General features: G+C 42.9%; 1 pseudogene across 1 annotated transcript; it reads right to left on the reverse strand.

Annotated features, from left to right (window-relative positions):
- Positions 1–100: 100 nt before the first annotated feature.
- LOC147202141 (prostaglandin E2 receptor EP4 subtype-like) lies at positions 101–3,812 on the reverse strand (annotated as a pseudogene). Its single transcript, XR_015101388.1, has 2 exons — positions 2,882–3,812; positions 101–1,299 (listed from the first exon to the last, which is right to left on the reverse strand). The product of XR_015101388.1 is annotated as a prostaglandin E2 receptor EP4 subtype-like (transcript).
- Positions 3,813–12,275: the final 8,463 nt, after the last annotated feature.

Raw genomic sequence — 12,275 nt, forward strand, 5'->3', positions numbered from 1 at the left:
CGATGCAGATGAAACACAATCGACAGAATGCTCCCTCCCCAAACCAAGCTTGAGAGCATTGTTACTTCATAATAGTTGAATGGATGACACGCTGGACACATTAAGTACCATAAATAAACATCTGATTTTATTTAAGAATGTCCATGGATTTGCCCTGAGGTATTGGACTCCCGCTCTGTTTAACTTCCTGATCTGGAGAGTGTGTCCAAAGCTGGAGCGACACAGGAAATTTGGAGTTGTAATCTTATATTAATGTGGTTTAAATTATATAGAAGGTGAAACTACAGACGTCATAGTTGATGTTTTTTTACTCCCATCCAGTAAAGATCTAACAGATGTCGGTTTGTACTTTGAGCTAAAACATCAGCATCTCTTCAGGATGAACCAAAGTCATTCTCCTGGGATGTGCAACTCAACCGACTGATTCTCAACAATATGATATGCTGCGTGGGGCTTGATGAGGAATGATGCAACATGAGGAAAATACACACGCAAAATTAGAGTCAAGACAATGCTGGGTGACAGTGAATGGCACAAAATAAATATTCGACCTTACCTTCTTTCCTTCTTTTTACACTTCACTGTAAGCATGTATGTCATCATATTGTCCTTAAACATCCAATACTAGTACAATCGGCATGTTTTGTATGTGGCGTTTGCATTTTTTCCCCTGTGCTTTTCTGTGTACTCCAGCTTTCTTCTACAGTCCAAAATAAGGATGCTTAGGTACACTGAAGACTTTATAGCACGGGTGGGAATGGTTGTCTGTCTGTGTGTCAGTTCTGTGATTTGACAGGTGATCAGTCCAGTGTGTACCCAGTCAGCTGGGACAGCAGCCTCCTTCTGACCCGGAGTGTTCAAGAAAATGGATGGGATCATTTCCATGCAGCCTAATGTCCTTTTTCAAAAGTGCCAAGTAACAAAAGTGTCTGTGCGCCTCCTTCAAATTAAATAAAAAGCACAAGCCTTCAGTCTCTGAATTTAAGAGCTACAATGTGAATGTCTGGCATTGAGACAGTCATCAGGAAAGGAAATCCTAAGACTAGCGTGCATCATTTGACTGAACACATGACTGTCCTTAGCGTGTTCAGAATAAAAGAGACGCCTTCGTGTGGGCAGGACGCTACTGCTGCGAGTCCGACATCGTCTGGACAGACTTAGTAGTCTGCGAAACAGAGACCGCCTGAGAAGGATGTAGATCCAGGGGTCTAGGATGGGGTTAACGGACGCGATCCGGATGGCGGCCAGGTCGGCTTCCGAGTCATCTTTCAGCATGAGACGGTTGGCGAACACACGGACCTGAAAGAAAAAAAAACATTATTGTAGTTGGAATCTCATGGCGATGTTCTAATACAGTGGGCCCCCACTATGCTTCAATACAGGCTTGAGGCCCCCCAGAAAGTCTCATTCCAAACTTTAAGGAATACTTTGCTAAGTAGTCACACGCACTAAATACAGATACTTAGAGAAGGACTCCAGTAAAAGTAGTAGGAAACCCACACGAGCATGGGTAGAACATGCAAACTCCAAACAGGAGGACCAGAACTGCACATTCAAGCCCTCTAAACTGTGAGACAGATGTGCTGATCAGTCAGTAAATGAAATAAGAGCCATATTATAGGAAAAAAGGACTGTTCGGAGGTTTGAGATGGTTGCCATTAAATATACAGTATCTTTTCACAAACGATTGTTTTCTGATTTTTTTGGAGGGTGGGGCGGGGGGTAAAACAACCCAGGTTTTACTGCTGATTACTAAAAAAACGGAATAAGTTAGAAACAAACTTTTTTGTGTGTTGAAAGAAGACAGTCTCGTCCAACCCAAAATGTTGAAAGAGTCATATAGGACAAAAAAATAAAACAAAAAACAAATATGTCTGGAGCCACAAAAATAAATAAATAAATAAAAGCCTTCTATAAAACTTACAATGAAGGAAACACATGCTGTATGTATGTCAGAGACTGGACTGTAGCGGAATTGTTTATGTTATTCATTCCTTTGTTGTTCACAAACGCCCCCATAGAATTTATTTTGTAATTTCCTCGCTTGATTTAGATTTTTTGTTTTGGTGCATTATTTTCGCTTTTCTTAGTGTCAGTGAAGTGATCATTAAATTCCATTTTTCGGAGGCTGTCTTTGAATGCCTCTCGAGTCGAACGCTATTGTAGAGAGAAGGCACGGAGTCGGAAGCAAACGTGTCTGTGTTTGTCGAGACTGTTAAAAGCATAAATAAAGTGTACGGTTTTAAAAAACAACACCACAGCTCTCCTTTTTCGGAGCTACAACATGTATCTATATCTATTTGAGCTATATTAGACAACTATCAAAATCTTTTTCCATTTTCAAATATTTTTTATAAAGCTCCAGGGAGCCACTAGATGTCGCTAAAGAGCCGCATGGGGCTCTGGAGCCGCGTGCTGCCGACCCCCGGTCTAGTCATTCACTTGCTAGTTTGTCGAGACTGTTAAAAGCATAAATAAAGTGTACGGTTTTAAAAAAACAACACCACAGTTCCCTTTTTCGGAGCTACAACATGTATCTATATCTATTTGAGCTATATTAGACGACTATCAAAATCTTTTTCCATTTTCAAATATTTTTTATAAAGCTCCAGGGAGCCACTAGATGTCGCTAAAGAGCCACTTGGGGCTCTGGAGCCGCGTGTTGCCGACCCCCGGTCTAGTCATTCACTTGCTAGTTTCTGTTTGCATCATCATAAAAAACAATAATCCGTGAGCCCCGAAAAATCAATCAGAATTCTCTAAATTGGGTGGCGATCAAAAGGTTCTCTTATTTGAAAATACCTGGCATTGAAAGAGTTGGTGTAGCCTACTTTATTCAAGTATCCGATTCAGGTGTAAATACGGACTTCCCACCACTTACCACCAGTGGAGCCGAACAGGCCACCACAACGAGCGATGTCATCACCAGCACGGTCATGATCTGGATCTCCGCGGCGGAGGAGAGCGCCCTCCACCTGTCCCGCACGCTGCTCCTGCGGCTCTCGGTCCTCCTCCGCACGCTCCTCCGACGCATGAGCAGCAGCGCGCCGCACACGGCCACGTTGAGCGCGGCGGTGCCCACGATGAGCAGCACGCTCACCGCGCCGTACAGGACCGAGTACACCGCGGCCACGGGCTCGGGGGTCCTTAAGTCAATGAAGCACCACGTTTGGGACGGTTGCAACCTGCTCCTCACCGCGCCCGTCATCGGGAGACAGCAGAAAAGGACGTTAGTGGCGTACATGGACGTCAAGAAGGTTTGCGCAAATCGGCGGTCCACCCCCCACCGCTGGTACAAGTAGGGGCAGCAGATTGCCAGGTAGCGCTCCGCAGCCATGGCGCAAATGATGCTCAGGCCAGTCAGACTGAAAAAAAGCAGCAAAAAGGAGTGGAAGTCGCACAGGGTCCCGCCTCGGAGCACCTGTCGGTCCAAGTAGTTGGCGATGGTCAGCGGGCTGGCCAGACATGTGCCCAGCAGGTCGGTCACTGCCAGACCGCACACCAGAGTGTAGAAAGCGGAACTTTTCCTCTCTTGTCTGGACATCGACAGAACGACGATTGCTATTATATTCCCAATGGCGCCTCCAGCAAACATAAATATTGGTAAAGTAATTCTTTTTTTCCAGGCATGAGCCAGCAAAGTCTCGTTTCTGAAATGAGAGCCGTGCGTCAAGTTGAGACTCTTCGTGTACGAATGCACCAAGAAGCTCGCGTTTGAGAGCATGTCTTTCGGATCCAACGTGGACTTGGAGAGGTTCGCACTTGGGCAGAGTAATGAGGAGTAAGAGCTGAGGGACTGTGAGCGCTTTATGGTTCCATTCATGCACATGCCACTGCGTCTTTACGCGATTGGGGCAGGACGCACTTTTGAAGGAGACCTCCCAGTCAGCATTCTGATTGGACGTGAAAATTTCCCTGCTTTCCTTTTTCCGGCTCATTTTGGCATCCGTTTGCGATTACGTCACCCCCCCCCCCCCCAACCCCGTACCCCGCCTCGTAGTTCTGGTTAAGCAATGGGGAAACAAACACAGATGAATTAGTTGTGTACGAAAATGCTACAAGTCTTATGGGGGCCAAGGGACACTTTCTTCCTTCCAAAAGTTTTCCTTTGGATATATAACGCAAAAAATAATTGCAAAGACTCGGGCAATGGGAATCTGTCAAAAAGTTATAACATTTACGTTTGGAACAATATAAATTAGGTGGCATGGTGGGCAGCTGGTTAGCACATCGGTCTCACAGTGCAGAGGTGCAGGGTTCGATTCTGGCACGGAGTTTGCATGTTCTCCCCTTGCCTGCGTGGGTTTTCTCCGGGTACTGTGGTTTCCACCCACACGACAAAAACATGCATGGCAGGTTCATGGAGCACTTTAAATTGTCCCTAGTTGTGATTTGAACATGAATGGTTGTTCATTAATGTGTGACCTGCGATTGGCTGGCAAGCAGTTCAGGGTGTACCCCGCCTACGGCCCGAAGACAGCTGGGAAAGACTCTACCACACCTGCGACCCTCCTGAGGAAAAAGCGGACGAGTAAATGGATGGATGGATGTTCTTTTCTTGTCTGTCGTATGTACAGTATTTGGTCGATGAAAAAAAACTAACAAAAGATTTTTATGTCAAAAAGACAAAACATGGAGTGGGTCATAAAGAGCCTTGACCAGTTTTGTCAGAGGAATATCCTTTTTCACATCCATAATTATAACACAAGTGTAAAAATAAGTTAACCACTGTAAAATATAAAATGGAGGTTTTGTGAGGTGCACTATGGTTTCATACCATAGCATGCAGTTATTTCTATTTCAAGTAGAAGGAAACATTATCAGTCATATTATTCTGTATAAGAACTTCACAAACACCTTTGTCACGTTCCGTATTTGACAGCAGGGGGCAGGCGTTCTTGCTTGCCGCCTGCACACCTGCCACCCATTTGTGGATGATTACACCTGCTATATCTAGGCGCTCCGACAGTCGACTCACTGCCGGAGTATTCCACGCCGTGCCATTTGCTATCGCCTATTCCTTCTCGGTTAAAACACAGATTTTGATGACTATTGACTATTATTGCGTGCTTTGATATTCCTCTCGTGTTTGATTTAATATTTTGCCTAAGAACTTTCTCCTTGCCGTTTTTGTTTCGCAAGTGTTTTCTGTTTCCTCGTTATTATTTCCTGGTCCTCTTTTTGACCAGCGTTTTCTGTTGTCCGTTTAGACTGGGATTTTGTGTTATATTAAATCTCATTTTTTGTGACAAAATTCTTTTCTGTGTCTGCTATTTCGGGGATCCACTTATCTCTAGTAGTTGCGCACGAAGCGATTATTCTGTCGCTTCGGGCCCAACGTGACAACCTTGAAGTGCGCTGATGTGATCTAACACTGTGATAGCTTGAAACAATTGGGAAAAATATCCGTTTTAAGATCCCGACCGAATGAGACATGCAACTTTTTGCGCAAATCGAATTTCTTTTTTTTGTAGCATTCAAAGCTAAAAATTTGAACACCACAATAATAACCATAAATATAATGACATGCGTTTTGTGACTAAAGGTTCATGTCATGGAGATGAAGCTTGATGAAACTTGATGACGTGGAAATTATTACCAAAGAGTACATGTCATGCTCATCAATATTATCATACATAAAAGTGTCTTTCACATTTGTTATACACTACATGCAAGTGTGCAGCACTCCATATATTTGGATCGACATAGAACAGTAAGATAACTGAGTTGACAGTAAACGCATGAGGAGCAGTCAGCAAAATGAGCCTGGTGCGACTCTGCGGCCATCACACGTTTATACGCTGTGACTTATGTTTAGAGTGAGGAGCATCGCTGAGGGTCTCTGTCTACAGCCGGCCTTAAAAGACCACATCGAAGTCTTACCCGAGACGTAAACTTCACATTCTCTTTGCTCCAGACACAAGTGAGCTGGCAGCCTGTTTTAGGACAACGCAGCACTTAAGTGATGCCAAAGCCTGGAAACTCCACTGCTACCTGGAATGTCCCAGAGACAACATTGAATCATGGCATGAACAAGCTGTCCCGCTTTGCTTTATAGTTCCCTTCAATGCTGCAAAGGTAGTCTTTAATAGCTAATGCATCTCTTTCTATCTCTCTCTCTCTCTAGTGATTTATAGCTGCATATTTTGGAAGTCTTTTCCCAATTTCTCTACTTTGCAAAGATTATGTCTTCATGTTTGTTTTTAAACTGTCTTGTGTTTGCTTTCCTGCGTGTGCTCAAGAGTGATTTTTTTTTTCCTTTTTACCTATTGATTATGTTCCTGGTGTGCTCTGCCGGTCAATGAGTACGTCATGAATTGTGAGAACACACTTGTCGAGTTTTTCCTGTGGAGATATGCCATTTAAAAAGTGGATCATAGATGGATGGTTATGATGTTAAAAATCGGTATGTGCAAACCAGCCTTAACACTGCATTAAACAGGCACCACAACTGTTATGAATCACCTTTTAAACATGCACCAAAAGCACCGAAATGTGACAATAAGAGCATGAAAGCAAATCCCTCACAAAAGCAAAGGCATGGAAAAGTGAACTTCTTTTCTTCTTCTTAATTCACTTTTTGACAAATATAATGTAGATTTATTGCATAATTGTGTCAAAGCCTGGCAACAGAACTGCAAAACAGTTATGTCACAGATGTTTGACATAAAATATGAGGTGCTTTTCTGACACATATATAAAAATGGATGCAAACAAGTTGCATTTGATGTTGTGCAGTCGTGCAGAATGACATTTTTGGTGGCACTTGAGGTTTGTAGTGAAGGCAAACAACTCACGCTAGGACGTAAATCAAGATGATGGGGGAATCCCAAGACAATCCAAAGCTGAGGGGGCAGGACTTTTAGATGGTTCAGCATAACTTTCAGAGTTGGAGCCAAAGTGTGTTTATAAATAAGAGACACACCATGACAGCCATGGATAAATTATAAAAGCACATGGACAAGTCAACTGAGGTTAGGGCATGCCACTGGAGCTAACAGTTTCCCGTTTAGTCATCCATGTTAAGTTTGAATCTTAGCTAATTTGTTGCACCCGTCGTGGGAGAAGATTGCAAAATGTTATCAGAGAAATCTCGTTTGCATCTGTTAGGCATCAGTGTTCTTGTTTGTGTGTGTATTTTCAGGTTGTGCTTCATTTATTTAAAGGGGACTATCATTACTTTCTAATTGCTTCGATACAATCCTTGGGTCTCTGGAGTGCATGCTAATCCAAAGATAATGAATTGTAAAATCAAGAAAAATCGTTTTTTTTCTGCCTATTTCTGAAAATGTTTCCACGAGCGAGCCGTTCTTCACTACCACCACCCTTGTTATGCAACAGTGGTGCTAATTTACATTATAAACCCCATACTGAGTTTCTCTGCCAAGACATAGTCAAGTCAAGTTTATTTGGATAGCCCTTCATCTCAAAAGAGTCTCCAAGGGCTTCAGTAGCCCACAGTTGACAAAGATGAGCCACATCCCCTGAGCTAAAGGCCCAAACTGAGCAAGGAAAAACTTGAAAGCCCATTTGAGGGAAAAATGAAGACACCTTGAAAAGGGACCACAGATTGAGGGATTGTCATGGTTGATCTGTTTGGGACCAACAGGTGGCTCTGTAGGGCTCCTCCTACAGCGGCACACCTGTTAGTCATCATGTTATTAGTCCGTTTTCTGTTAAAAGGAATCGCGGCCTGACCGTCACTGTTTCTGTTGCTGATTCTGTTCCTGTTAGTGTTTTGCTTCTGCCGTGGGCTTTTGTTTGTACTTTGGATTCTTGTTGTTTTTCAGGACTTTGTTTGGTCTGGATTTAGTTTTCTCAGTGTTTTGTTAATACAGTTTGTCAAGTTCACCCTGCTTGTCCGTCCGTCCTCCCGCCTGCTTTTTGGGGTCCTCCACCACCGCTTTCGTGACAGAATCACCCGACCTATACTGGACCCCGCAGGACCAGAAAGGCCTGGTCTTACTGCCTTCCGTTCCTATACCCGGCGACGCAAGTGTTGGCGCCTGGATGGTTGGTGCAAAATCCAGACAGCAACAGCCTCAGATTGGGTCATTGCCAACTAGCTCACTCTCCAAGCAGGAGAGGAGCAGGGAAGAAAGGTAAAGTGGTAGTAAAACAGGCCTACCTGTCGTATAACGAAATGCCACAATGTAAACACTTATTTTGAGCTCAAACATTTTGGGAAAGTAGGTTAAAAGATGGAACATACTGTACCACTAAGTCACTTTCATGTGAGCACACTATTTTTTGCTGAGACACTGAAAACCCCACACCTCCCACACTGTTATGTCAAAGCCAAAATCGAAACGGAGCTGCAGGAAATTGTGTTGACTGTACAGTATTGTGTTAGCGTCGGATAACTGGCACATTTCTTGCTTGCTTGGCGAAGTAGGCCATCGAAACGCAGGTTCAAGAGGGGCATTATGATTTTCATTCTCGGCATGGAACAGAGGACCGGCTCTAAATCCTAAGCAGCATCCTCGTGGATGCATTGAAGACCCACCAACCAGTCTACATGTGCTTTGTGGACTCTGAGAAGGCGTTTGACCATGACCCGCGCACAGTCTTGCAGGGGGTTCTCCAGGAGTATACACGACTTATACCCCCTGATACAGGTCGAGAGGGCTCTGTAGAACTGATGTCGGAGTTTTGTAGAGAAGGCTCTGGGGAAGACCCAGACATACATGGAAGACTATGTCCTCTGATTGGAAGAGCTTAATAAAGTGGATCAAAGATGGATGGGTGGGCTTTATGGGTAAAAAAAAAAAGCTTTCGAAGTGCTCTTCCAATTGGGATGATGAAAACAAGTTGCTTTCTTTGCATTCATCTTTCAAATCTTCATAGTTGCATTTTTATCTGGTTCACCGTCAAGTTTTGTTTTTTTTCTGTTTGCCGAGTATTTATCTGACTGTTATTGACTTCTTTCCACTGATGACAATAATGTTTTCCTGTTTGTTGTGCATCATTTCCGTTTGCCTTCCCGTCAGAGTGGCGCAAATATCCACTGCTTGGTATTTCAATTAAAGGATAATCCTTCTCATTTAGAGAAGATTTGTGGATGATCTGATACAAACATCTTCCTCTGCCTGGGAATTTACGACAAAATAACTCAGTTTCATCAGAAGACGTGGCGGAAAAGCCCTTGGCTAACACAAACATGAGAATGGTAGTCTTCCTCGGCAACGTTCATTCAACAGAGTTCAACATGAGCATTTGTTTCTTCTGAGCCAAGTGTTTCGGAGCGCCGGATGTCGCCACACAAGTGGTCCGTAAACAGGACTTCTCGTTCTGTGTTATTAAACATTAAGGAAACATAGGATGCTTTTTCGGAACTTAAAACCGTTCCCAGCTATTTTAATGACATTCCCCTAACAAAATGCAGACGGGATAAAGAATAACGGTACACTTATCCACTTGTCACACCCGTTTTTAAGAGGCGCTTCTGTCTCATGCAAGTGAAAAACTATGGCTTATGTGACCATGAAAACTCGGGGTGGAGCTCGGCCCAACTCAATGTTAGCATTGTCACGTTCCGTATTTGACAGCAGGGGGCAGGCGTTCTTGCTTGCCGCCTGCACACCTGCCACCCATTAGTTGACGATTGCACCTGCTATATCTAGGCACTCCGACAGTCAACTCACTGCCGGAGTATTCCACGCCGTGCCATTTGCTATCGTCTATTCCTTCTCGCTTAAAACTCTGACTTACATGACTATATTGCGTGCCTTGATATTTCTCTCGTGATTGATTGATATTTTACTTAAGAACTTTCTCCTTGCCGTTTTTGTTTCGCAAGCGTTTTCTGTTATTTTCCTGGTCCTCTTTTTTACCAGCGTTTTCTGTTGCTTCGTTATTATTTCCTGGTCCTCTTTTGACCAGCGTTTTCTGTTGTCCGTTTAGACGGGGATTTTGTGTTATAATAAATTTCATTTTTTATGACAAAATTCTTTTTCTGTGTCTGCTATTTCGGGGATCCACTTACCTAGTAGTTGTGCACGAAGCGATTATTCTGTCGCTTCGGGCTCAACGTGACAAGCATTTTCTCAACTTTTCCGATGCTCGAGCAAAATATTTAAAGAAAACACACCAAAAAAAAAAAAGTTGTTTAATGTCACCCTTGAAACTGTTTTTCTTTTTACCCCCTATGTAGCATCGTCTCCTTAAACAGAAAGAGCTGTGTGCAGAGTTTGCACTCTCTTCTCCTAAAATGACTCACAAGCCACAAAGCTGGTGCAGGGAAGCTGACAGATAATGTTCGAGGCTTCAGCAGTATATCTTTATCAAACATACTTCCTGCTGATCAATTGTGTTTACTACTTTGCCTTTAAATTAAAGGACACTTTGCAACTGCCTCGTGAGTTCGCGAGCATACCCTTGTTCGTTCCTTCCAAACTTGAGTTATTAGAGATGCACCGAATAAGAGAAGAAAAATGAAACGATGAGAAGAATGTTGGATTTTTCTGAGAATAAAGTAATGACAATTGCGTGGAAAAAAAGTCAACAGAATAAAGTTGTAACGTCGGACACGAAGAACCTTGTCAAATAACACTTAAGTAGAAGTTTCACAAACAATGAAACAGTGCTTTCGTTTTTTTGTACAACATCATAAACAGAAGTGTTTTTAACATTTTATTTATTGTTTTCGGTTTGTGCTCTTGTCCTGGTAGGAATTCCAACATTCACTCAATACAATTCAGATGTTCTCTTTTTAATTTTCTGTGTGGCCATCGTACAATCAAATTAAATAAATACAATTTTGGACTAAATATGGATAAGATAAAAACCACAAACATGCTGTTTTGCTACAATTATTATTTTTTTCCCCCCATTTTTGAGCATTGGCTTTGATTCCTTTCCCAGCCAGTCCCTGAGAGAAACACATGACCAGACCATGATCTGCCAATCCTCTTAAAGAGGTCCCATGAATGTGAAGTTCCCAGCGGATGTTAATGCTTCACCAATGATTCTCAGACAACCTTTGACCTCGAGCTATTTAAGCCTTGCGGCAAGACAAGTACCGCAGACTTTCTCCAAGCAGGTGAAACAAACAAACTTTGTTCTAACGTATTACTTGTATTATCTTTTTCAGGCTTCCTAATTACAAATTCAGAAGCTGGATTTTTTCCCCCAAAATTATTATGACATACAATATCTACAACTCGAGATGATTTTGTTTTTCTCCAGCAACTACCGGCTGAGGATTTCCCAGAAAGACGCGTGGTGATGGATACGTCGCAGTCTGCAGGGGGATGTCCTGTGTTGGAACAAACCGACGTCCAAACATGGCTGCCGCCCAACAGAAGAGGTACACCGTGGCTGCCGTCGACAATAACGTCATACTGTAACCAGCAACACAAGCAGAGCTGATAATAAGTCGCTGTGAACATTGTCGTAATGTTCCAGCTGCCTGGAATTGACCAAAAATATGTTTTGATTTTGCATGCATCCTGCACCGCAACTAATATTTTGATGACCTCATTCAGCCACCGGTGATACAAACTACTGTATCAGAAATAACTCCCGGCATGCTGCAGTGCACTTGTACAACCACAATAATAACCATATTTTTTATGAATACCTCTTTGACAGGTCAAATGAAAATGGATCATTATCTATGAAATTTATTGCAAAGGAATTTTGGATTTATCCTGAGTCTTGTTTTGGGCCTCGTTGGACTATGCAAGCGTGCGTAAGGTTGTGGCGAGGGAGCTAATTGACCGTCTTTTGCAGGGTGTTTGTCAGATCTGAGACAGTATTTGCGTTCATGTGTTCCAGCTGTTCGACCGCTGACGTTCTACAGAATAGCTTTACTGGAATTAGGAAGCTTTGTATTGGGCTCAGCTGGAACTGTTTAGTTGAAGTGAAGTCATGCGAAGGAAGCATGGACACCATTGAACGCATGTTCCGTTGCTGTTGATTCTCTTGTGATGTTTTGGAGATTTGAATGATCATTGACCTTCCTTTTCACACGAGCTAAGCTCTTGTATTCATGAGCGGTGACGATTCAAAAAGTAGAATTTGTTTTTGTGTCCAAGTAATCTCGCAGAGGTCATCCTTTCTGAGAGCGAGCATTGTAAAAGCTTCCTGGAATATGAGTCTGTATCTAAGCTTTGCTAAGTCATTTATTGAAGAGCTAAAAGAGAAAGCACTGAGAGAAATGTCAGCAAAGGCAGAAAAGGAAAACTGCGTGAAGCTGAAGACAATGAGATGAAGGAGGGAAATCTTCACATGAGTCTTAATACTTTTTACCTCGTGTTGGATCAAAATCTTGA

The sequence above is a fragment of the Hippocampus guttulatus genome, chromosome 7 (assembly GCF_054856545.1).
Source record: "Hippocampus guttulatus isolate MCC_2025c chromosome 7, RoL_Hgut_1.0, whole genome shotgun sequence".
Classification (NCBI taxonomy): Eukaryota; Metazoa; Chordata; class Actinopteri; order Syngnathiformes; family Syngnathidae; genus Hippocampus; species Hippocampus guttulatus.